Here is a 10,358-nt window from a genome sequence, read left to right as displayed (position 1 = left end):
AGTCTAATGATCCATGATGGTGGTCTTGGAGGTAGAAATGATCAGGTTCTGGTTGAGAGTAGAGCCAATATTTTCTGATAAATTGAATGTGAAATGTGAAAAAGGAGTCAAAGTTTAGGGCGTGGGCAAACTAAAATAGGTGATTGTCATTAACTAAGAGGAGAAAGTTGGAGGTTAAAACACAATCAGCAGCCAGGGTAGAAACTTAGTTTTCAATAGGCTAAGATTGAAATGCCTATTAACTCATATGATGTGAACATAGTAAAGTGCTATGGAAGTTCCTGGAAAATGCACATTTTAAAAAACACGATTTCAAAATTTACTTTGAATTCTATTTTTTCCTGGCTCTTTTTAAAGTACCCTCATATACAAATATGACATGTGGGAGTTAGTTCGTTGTGGTCCAGGTATGTCCCTGTAGGATTCAAGTGTGTAGATGTTATTGATAGATTTGAGACTATGCGTTCACCCAAGTCCTCCTAGAAAGAAGTCTGGGCACAGATGGGAAATCACCAAAGGAACTGAGGAAGGAAAAAACAGTTAAAACCAGGAGAGTAGGTGAACTGGGGAAGGAAGTGGAAAATTTCTCGAAGGTGGGAATCATTGCATCAGATGCCACTGGGAGTCAAAACAAGATGAGAACTGAAATCAGCCTTTTTATTTAGCAACTAAATGGTCATTGGAGACTTTTAGAAGCAGTTTTGTTGAAGCAGTCAGGTTCACAGTCGTTTGGAGAAGGTGCCAAAGAAGTAAGAAATTGGAGACTACTGACCATGTTGGAGTAAAATAGAAAAATGGGGAATAGTTGGGAGTTTTGTTTTTTCCCCTAAGGCAAAATTATAGTGTGTTTATGGTAATGGGAAAGGTGGTAGAGAGGGCAGTGAATTATGTAGGGGAGAGAGGCAGTATACTTGAGAAGAGCAGTGCTACACCATTGACTGGGATAGATTGTAAAGCTCTCTGGAGTGCCTTAGACATCTCTGTTCCTGACCAGAATAGAAGCTCTTTGGGAAATGTAATATCCAGGACTTGAAATAGTTTTGATGTTCACCTAGTTCTTGAATCTCCTCCGGTAGCCAAAAGGGAGTAGGATCTGGTGGAGCAGTGGTTGGCCTGTGATTAGAACGGAGGCATTTGGAGAGCAGGCAGAATGCAAGAGCACAAGCCCAGACTGGAGGGGAGACGTAGCTGGAGGCTATCTGACTGCGTCCACACCTCTTGAGAAATAGGTTGTTGGCTGAAAGTGAGGGTGAGGAGACAGATCTGTGTGACTCCCTTGTCCCGGCAGAGAACTAGTAATTTGTTTATCAGTGGGCTGAGTTGCCTTACTGGGTGGGCCTTTAGTTTCATAGTTACGCATTAATTAATAATCAGGAAGCAGCTGCAGTGGCCACAGCAGCTGGATGGGCTCTTCTTTTCATCAACTATGGTCTTAGCAGTGGTTAGTTGGTTTGCATCTTGAGCACATTGGTATTTTCTTCCCCTCAAGTGATTTTCCTGAAGTCAATGAAGTATTACCTTGATACTAGATTAACTAGATAAATGGAAGTATTGCTGAAAGGCCATGTCGCTTAAAGTGCTGGAAATGAAGGAATAGGTATGCTCGGTTTCCTAGCGAGCTCATCATAGTCTTGTCCAGAAGAGAGAGATGTCGGTCTTAAGTACGGAGGGCTTTGGCCACACTTCAGCGTGTCATGTGGTGGATGACTTCTTGGAACTAGCTCGAGGAAATGAGTCTGAAAACTGGGCATTCTTTCCCCCAGGCTTGTCCTGTGGATGTGGCGGTCAGAGAACACAGTGACACCAACTGGTTTTACCCAGTCCACTGCCCCTGGGCCCATGGTTAAGACTTCAGTTCTAGGCCTTCCCTCAAGTTCCATTCCTAGAAGACCTGTAGAGCAGTCGCAGCTTATGGCCAAGTCTCCTACCTTCCATTGTGTTTTTGTTTCCTTGCTACTGTCCTGACTGCTTTCCAATGAAAGCTAGTGTGGTGTATCTTTGCTTGTTCTCTCTGAAAACCTGGGCAGAGGTAGAGTCCTGAATTTTAAATAACTCAGCTACTTAATTTTGCTTGGAGTCAAGAGTTAAAACAGTAGGCTGGTGCCATGGCTCTCTAGGGTAATCCTCCGCCTGCGGCACCGGCACCCCCAGATTCTAGTCCTGGTTGGGGTGCCGGATTCTGTCCTGGTTGCCCCTCTTCCAGTCCAGCTCTCTGCTGTACAGTGGAGGATGGCCCAAGCGCTTGGGCCTTGTACCCGCATGGGAGACCAGGAGGAAACACCTGGCTCCTGGCTTCGGATCGGCACAGCATGCTGGCCATAGCAGCCATTTGGGGGGTGAACCAACAGAAGGAAGACCTTTCTCTCTGTCTCTCTAACTCTGCCTGTCAAAACAAAAGTTAAAACAGTAAAACTTTTCTTTCCTTAGTGGGTCTTGCTGAACTGTCCTTTCGTGGTAACTATTGCACATTTAGACCCAGCAAAACATTCTAGTAGAAGTATGTTGACTCTTGTTAGTTACATCAGTCATAACAGTATTCTTTAGGATATTTTACATATAGATAGACTGATGGTTTCTTTTTCCTTATGTCTGGAGGACATCCTGTCTTGATTCTCTGCTTTCCAGCTCTGCTATTGCCTCTTATCTAGTAGGAGCCTTTTCAAGTTACCATTTTGTCCATATGAAAGACTCCAGTTCATTTTTCTTTTTCCTTTTTCTTTTTCTTTTTTTTTTTTTTTTTTTTTTTGACAGGCAGAGTGGACAGTGAGAGAGACAGAGAGAAAGGTCTTCCTTTTGCCGTTGGTTCACCCTCCAATGGCCGCCATGGCTGGCTGGCGCTGCGGCTGGCGCACCGCACTGATCCGAAGCCAGCCAGTTCATTTTTCATACCACTGTCTTGCTAATCTTCCTGGACTGTAGACTTTCCCCAGGACATTCCCTGCTCATGAGACTGCTGTGGGTGCCTGTTGCTTGCTCGGTGGAAACCAGCTTTGCCTCCTTAAATTGCTGTAGCCTGGCGCCCTGACAGAGCCTCTGGCTTGGGAGCAGCTTCAGGGGCGCTCGCTTTGTAGTGAAATACCAGCCACTTGCCAATGGCAGCAGTTCCACCTTTCCCTGGCAAAGATTCCCTTAGAGAAGGAGCAGTTGTGACTCACTGAGAACACTTCCTTAATCCCCTGACTCTTCAAGGCTTTCTGCTCGTAAGATCGCACTTCTGACGCTCTGATGTTTTTATAATTTATTTTACTGCTAGCAGTTCAAAGTAGTGATGCATGTAACCTTGTTGCTGGCCATGTTAAGTTTCAGTCAAACATCAGAAAATGGATTGCTAAAGATTCTTTACTAGGCACGCCAGTATTTTAAACGTGAGTTGATACACTTGGTGCCTCAGGCAGATGGTACATTGCTTCTGTGCCTAAGAGCATTTGGTAGTGCTGAAACAGGCTTCCGTTCAGTCCAAAATAATGTGCTGATGAGTGGGCAACTTTGAGCATCTTGTCTTTTTTTCTTGCTGAATTTGAGTATTTGGAAGTCCTTTCACTTACACATTAACTGTGTCTGTGAGCCTTCATAAAATGACGCTGCAGGCGTGGGCAAGCATATAGTCAGTTGAGAAGTCCTGTGTGTCAGTTTAGCATATGGAACCACTTGTTTTTGTTTTGTTGTAGCTGTGTATATCTAGAGAGATTAACACATTTAAATGTAGGCACACAACTTTCCAGATTTAAAGTTGTTAGGCTATTAAAAGGGAGGATTTTCAAGTCCTACTGAGGTGAATTTAAAGTATTGAGGTGAATTTAAAGATTTCTGTTTTACCTAATTTATTATTTGAGAGGCAGACAGCAAGAGCTTCCATCTGCTACTTCATTCCCCAAATGCCTGCCATGGCTCAGACTGGGCTAGGGCTGAAGCCAGGAGCTGAGAACTCAATCCAGGTAACCCACTTGGGTGGCAGGGCCCGGAGTAATTGAGCTGTCACCTGCTGTCTCCCGTTGTGTGCATTATCAGGAAACTGGAATCAGGAGCTGAACCTGGACCTGAGTCCTGGCACTTAGTTGTGGGACGCAGGAGTCCTAGCTAGCATCTTAACTGCTGCGCCACACACGCACCCCACCGGAGCATTTTAAATCCCATGTGCTGACCTCTCCTATTTCATTTATTCCCCGGGTTAAGACCTCTCTCTCCTTAGGCACTTTGCTTAAACAGCATTTCCTTATCTAAGGTCTGGCTGGAAGGTTGCAATGAATACTACGTCTAAAGTCTGTATTTAGAGAATAGCTTCTCCAGAATCCTGTATTTTATTAAATGAAATTAGAAATTATTTTATATTCCTCTAACTTGTGTCTTGTTAGAGCTGCCCGAGTGATTGGCAAGAACTGCATTTTTTTCTCGTCATGTATTTTCAAAGTAAGTTTAATGGAACTCTGTAGTTTAAATATCGTGGGATGCCAAAAGCGCAGAAGACGACAAGAACCCTCAAGCAGGGAAATAGCAAAATTCTGTACTCTGAGTTGTGGGATGTGCTGGAGATGGAGAAGGATGATTGGTGTAGTGGTGGTGGGTACTGTACTGGGGAGAAAACATCCAGCCCATTTAAGCTTTGGGCAGGGTTGGAGCTTGGGTTAAAAATGCCATTTTGCCTGCTTTATAATGCCGAGAGGATAAAGAGATCAATAAAGTGTCCTCAGATTTTTTATGTCATATTTGTCTCCATTTTATTAACATTTCCAGGGGAGCCAAGATCACCAAGGGTGGTGGATTTTGGTGGTGAAAATGTTAGTATTGAGTCTATACTGTGAATTTCTTTCTCTGAAATTAAATATATTGTTCACAGGCACTCTGACACATCTCCAAATTCATCTCATAGACATACGTGTGGACTGAGCTTTGAATAGTTATCTCCTTTTGGCTTCTATAGCTCTGAACGTGCCTGGAAAACTTAGTTCCTGTTTACAACCAAGTAGCGTGCCTGTGAGAGTGGAACATAAGACCTGTTTAGGAGGATACATAGACCCAGAATGACAGGCGACCTTTCTGGAAATCAATGGCACCAACTTACTCTGCACCATAGAGATAAAGCCTCCATTGCAACATCATAGTCTTGCCCAGGAATCTTTAAAATCACCATTTCTAAAATAAAACTTACCATCCAATAAAATATGTGATACATCTATGAAAGCTAATTACCAAGGGTTATAGCCTGACATTTTGACACTATGGAAATTCATATGGCAATCACAACTTTTAAAGTTTAGTTGTATTCCCACTCAGCTTATCAGAATAGTTTCTTCATGAGTAAAACATCCCAATAATAATTACTATCTTAGTTCTGACTTCTGGGTCTTTAGAATACTGACCGTTAGAGCCAAAATAATGTAATTAATTTAACCACCAGCTGTAATGGTGTGACAAAGCCTTCAAATCTCTTCCATTTGCTATCTTGTTCTGCCGCTAGGAACTTTTTTTTTTCTGTACATCTCTGGGTCTGATTTTTCTCAATTATACAATTGAACTAAAAACAATGAGTAACAGTGCAGAAATGTAGTGAGGAAGAACTCTATTTAGTGATAGAACTGTGAAGTGTAAAGAGGCTGGACAGATTTTTTTAAGCAGTAAAATATAATATGACTTTAAGTAGTATGGGTAATTATACACTTGAGTGCAACATGAAGCTTCACTGTTAGAACATTGTCTTTGCTTATGCTAATAGGTTGTGTCGCATCTTTTTTTTTTGTTGTTTTTTGTTTGTTTTGTCTCTGGGCTCTGAAGATTGAAGTTTACTATTAATTGCTGAGAAGGACATAAGTGAGTATATTTCTTTTTTAAAATTTAACAGCGCCAACAATAGATAACACATTTATGTAAGGATGTTACAACTAGGCAGTGTAGCTGCCTTAATATTCTTCTAGGATTTTACACTTGACAGCTGGTCTGGCCTAATCATTTCTAGATAATTCTCCCCAGACATAAAGAGTGAAGGAGTTAAATCAATTTAGAAGCATCCTGGGTATGGTGGGAATAAACATGCACATTCTACTCAAGAGAAAGTCACACATTTCCTGGTCTTTAAGTATTTCTTTTAGTTCTGTATTTCCTGTAGACCAACAGTAAGATGTTTTCATTTTTCTTTTTTATTTTTTCCAGAAGAGGTGTGGAAGGGTCTGCCAGAACCAGAGGCTAAGCACACAGCAGTATAAAAAATTATTTATTCCAGCTCCAGAATTCCTCCTCTTCAGCCTTTCCTGTTCGTTGGAACAATGAAGCTGTTAAACAGTGGTGTAAAGAAGTTCCATCCAGTGGTTGAAGCTCAGTAGAAATCAAGGAAGTAGGCTGGTGTAGCTCACATAGACCGTCTGTACTCCAAGTCCTTCCCAGGCTCACTAAGGGGGAGAGGGGACACAGATTTTTCAAAATTTGCTTGTAGCAGATATGATTATCTTCCAATGAATATATTCATGAAACTGGATTTAAATAATTACATGTTAAATAAAATATGTAGGTATTAAGTTAACTTCCTCCTGGGGCTACTCAGGGTCTATTTTTGTAGCCTTTAGACGGGACAGAAACAAAGAGGCTGCATTTTTACTGACTGCTAGGCGTTCTGGAAAACTCCAGGAAATAGAGACATTTTATTTTCTATTTTCATTCCAAAGTAAATGAGCAAGTTTAGGTAAATGCTTAGTGACGTGCCAAAAAGCTTACAAAGAGGTATTAGAAATTAATTCAAGAGCTGTATTTGAAAGCCTGAAGACTCTCCCCCTCTCCTTTGTTCACCATCCCCTACCCGTCCTGCCCATCCCTGGCCATCCCTGCCCTTCCTCTCTGCACCCTTGCCCACTGGTGAGCACCTAGTTGAGTAGTTGTGATTTAAAACTCAGTGTGAGTGGGAGGTTTTGTGGATCTCTTAAATCAACACAAAACAGCTCACCACCACCACCACTATCACCATGCGGTAGCTTTTGATCATGCCTCTTGAATTGGTCAGTGCTCCCAACTGGAGAAGAAAAACAAATATACAGGGAATGTATTTTGTTTGTTTGTTTGTTTAATCTTGCATATCTTGTCCTTGATGCTTTGCATGGATCAAAGTTGCTTTGGCGTCTCTCTGACCCCATCAGAACTGTGGTTGTCTGGGGTTTAAGAGATCCCATAGCATAAATCTCCACTAGATGTCAGTGTGTCACTAAATGAAACTGGTTCAGCATGCGCTCCAGAACTGTTTTTGAAATCTATTGGAAAGGTAAATTCCAATTTTGTATTTTCCAACCAGAATGATGGATATAGACGTGTTTTTGTGCTACATGTTAGTAATAAGTGGTATTTGTCCTCATATTTAAAAAACACATTATCTTTCATCTGAGGATTTCAAAATGCTTACCTCCAAGGGTACTTCAGCAGGTTCATGGAAAAATGGAATTAATTAGCAGATAATGTGCATTTTCCATGAACTTTTTTCAAGGTCCCTCCTGAATTCTCGTCATTTGCCGTAATATTCCAAAAGACATGAAATGCAAATATGGCCTTCAGTTTCCAGAAGAGTAACAGGAATTGCATGGGGTCACAGTGATGGGCCCAAGGCCACATAGTCACAGTGGAAGAAGGGACTGGACTGGAACTTTTTGTCATTGCAGAACGTACTGTGCCTCCACCACACCGCTGTTGCTTTGGTATCTGCAGTGCATTTAGATGCAGAATGCCTTTGGAGAAGTCTGCCATATGAATTAATGACCTTCCCTATAAAACAAGCTCAGTAAGAGTGACATAATTAAGAGCCATTAAGATAACAAAGTTAGCATGGGAATGTTTCTACCAGAAAAACCTAAATTTTATTACTGCACAAACAGATGCTAAACAACAGAACAATCAAAAGCACTTCAAAAAATTCATGGAAAAGTATATATTCAATTTCTCGTGGATTTTTTGAAGTCTCATATTTTCATGTATGCTATTTTTGGAATGGTGAACTCAAGCCAGCATGAACCTCATCTTAGTTCATTTTCAAGTGCAAAAGGGAAGAAAGGAAGAAGTAATCTGGAATGAAAAATGGAAGCTGAAAAATTTGAGGATTGTGGTACCTATTATACATTGTAGGTTTCACACTGTGTAGTTTTCTTTAAGAGAAGTCTGCATATAATCCTGTATAATAGGATTTAAATGGTGATTTTTCCCTAGATTATACACACAGGTTCCAGGTCTGTCATATTTGTGGGTAAAGATTAAAAGAGTGAACAGAAAAGAGGTTAGGCTGGTGGGATTATGATAAATGTAATTCCTCCTTTATGTAGTAATATTGTTCTATAATAAATAAAGAGAAAGAATGTTTCCTCCTTTATTGTTCATGTTGTAAAAATTTGCCACAGTCTCAAGCTTAAGGAGAGCTCATTGATATCCATGAAAACAATTGTAATTCAAGATGGGCTTAATGTTTGGCTTGTTTACCAATGTTTCCCATTCAATCATAAAAATCAAGGTTAAGCTGGCAAAAGTACATGATCAGATTTTCAAACTGCAATGTAAATTTTAAGTGAAGATAATTGATTACTTAAATCCTAGCAGGCAATTTGCTGTGGTATTTAGTGCATTACTGGTGTTAAGTGAATATTGATAAATAAGTTTTAAAATGTAGCTCTATTTAACCTGTGTTTTTATTTCAATGGAGTATAAAGTTAGAAGAGTTACCAGTTAAGTTCAACAGAGTGTCAAAGTAAAACATTAAAATGCTGTTGGTTTTGCATGCTTGAACCTAGTTTTGATTCAGAACTTGTATATAGCAAATCATGCATGTGTCAAACAGATATAAAATAACATTCTGTATATATATATAAAGGAATTATATGTCTCAAACAGATAATAACAGTGTAGCCACCTTGAATTATGTGTGAAAATTTCATGGCCAATAAAACATACTGATCAGTGATTATCAGTTGGGGAAGCTGGGCATGTCTATTAAAATTCACTAGAAAACGCTTCTAAAATTATGTATGTTCTCTTGCCACCATTCCTACCCTCTAGGCACGATGTTTGGAAACCTGCATTTTCCGACCTATGAGTCAGAACTTTTTAGGGTACTGTGAGGTTCTGATGCACACAGGACCTTACAGACACACATCACACTTCTTATATACTTACTTAAGTTCACTTGTAAACTCGTGAAGCCACTAAATGTTATTTGCTAGAACTTATGGAATACTGGGCTCATACTGGTTGCTCTGGAGTTACCAAATCTGGGTGATAAGTCAGTGGAGTTAAATTCTTCATTCAGCCAACTTAAATAATAAAGGAAAGGAATCCAGGTGGAAGACCAAGAATAGAGCAGCCTACCTCAGATCTGATTTGTAGAATATTAAAAATGAGCCCCGCAAAACCTTTACTTATTCTGCCAATTTCTCACTTTACCTAGAATTTCACTATTAGGTTCTTTGACTTAAAATACAGCTATCTCCAGAAATCTCTTTCTTATGTTGATATTACGGGAATCAGTAACACATTGCATTTTTGTCATTGACTAGTCACTAAAGTTAATTAGGTCATAACAGTCAGTCTCCCTTCCCACACCTGCTTGAAGAAGTCACTGGCTAAATGGGGATTTGTATAGAGAGATGTCAAGAGAAGCCCTGAGCACTGGAGCACTGCTTGGGATGACAGGCTGCTAGGAAACTGGTTTGTCATGGGAAAACCACCCCTTCCCTCCCCACTCCCTGGGGAAGAACCGGAGATCCACAGCTTCCAGCTGTGGATTCCCTGGGATATTCCTAAACTGTAGACACTGATTCTGTAGGATTGGGGTAGGAAAATCTGCATGTCTAAGGAGCTCCCAGCTGAAGTCCATGCTGTTAATGTGGAGGAACAGACTGAATCTTCACTTGTCTATGGCAAGTGCTGACCACAGCCCTGGGAGTCTTTTAGATCAGTAGTTCTAGGGTGTGGGTGAGGCTAAGAGTCACCTGGCGAGGCTGTTAAAGCAGATTCCTGGGCCCATCTCAGAGCCTGTGAGTTAGCAAGTGAAGACTACACACTTGCATTGCTGACTGCTGTGCTGGGGCCAGACTTGGAGTAGCTTTGCTTTCGACAGCACATGCCCACGCCTTCTCTCCAACTCTGGCAGAGTAGCTGGCATCTTGACTTAGGTTGTGGGTGCTTCCTGACAAGCTGCAAAGGTGAGACCAACATCCTCATTTTTGCTAAACATAGACCAGCCAGCAGAACTCTTCATTCCTGATCACCGTATTGTCTTCCTTTGTAATCGCAGTCACACACGGGAAGGTCAAGATTGTGTATAGATGGCTGGCATACATCAGGAAATGAATTCTGTAGGTGCTGGACTTCAACATCATCTAGATCATTGCTTTCTGGTTGTG

The 10,358-nt window shown here is 41.0% G+C and overlaps 1 long non-coding RNA gene across 1 annotated transcript; it reads left to right on the top strand.

Annotated features, from left to right (window-relative positions):
* Positions 1 to 2,698: 2,698 nt before the first annotated feature.
* Positions 2,699 to 8,975, top strand: LOC149127347 (uncharacterized). The gene is made up of 2 exons (XR_016231492.1): positions 2,699 to 5,805; positions 6,145 to 8,975. It is a non-coding gene; the product is annotated as an uncharacterized LOC149127347 (long non-coding RNA).
* The last annotated feature ends 1,383 nt before the right edge of the window (positions 8,976 to 10,358 follow it).

The sequence above is a fragment of the Oryctolagus cuniculus genome, chromosome 3 (assembly GCF_051225735.1).
Source record: "Oryctolagus cuniculus isolate XC-2025 breed Fujian yellow rabbit chromosome 3, ASM5122573v1, whole genome shotgun sequence".
In the NCBI taxonomy this organism is placed as follows: Eukaryota; Metazoa; Chordata; class Mammalia; order Lagomorpha; family Leporidae; genus Oryctolagus; species Oryctolagus cuniculus.
Note: the sequence above shows the minus strand (reverse complement) of the source record. Positions and strands in the feature narration are given on the sequence as shown.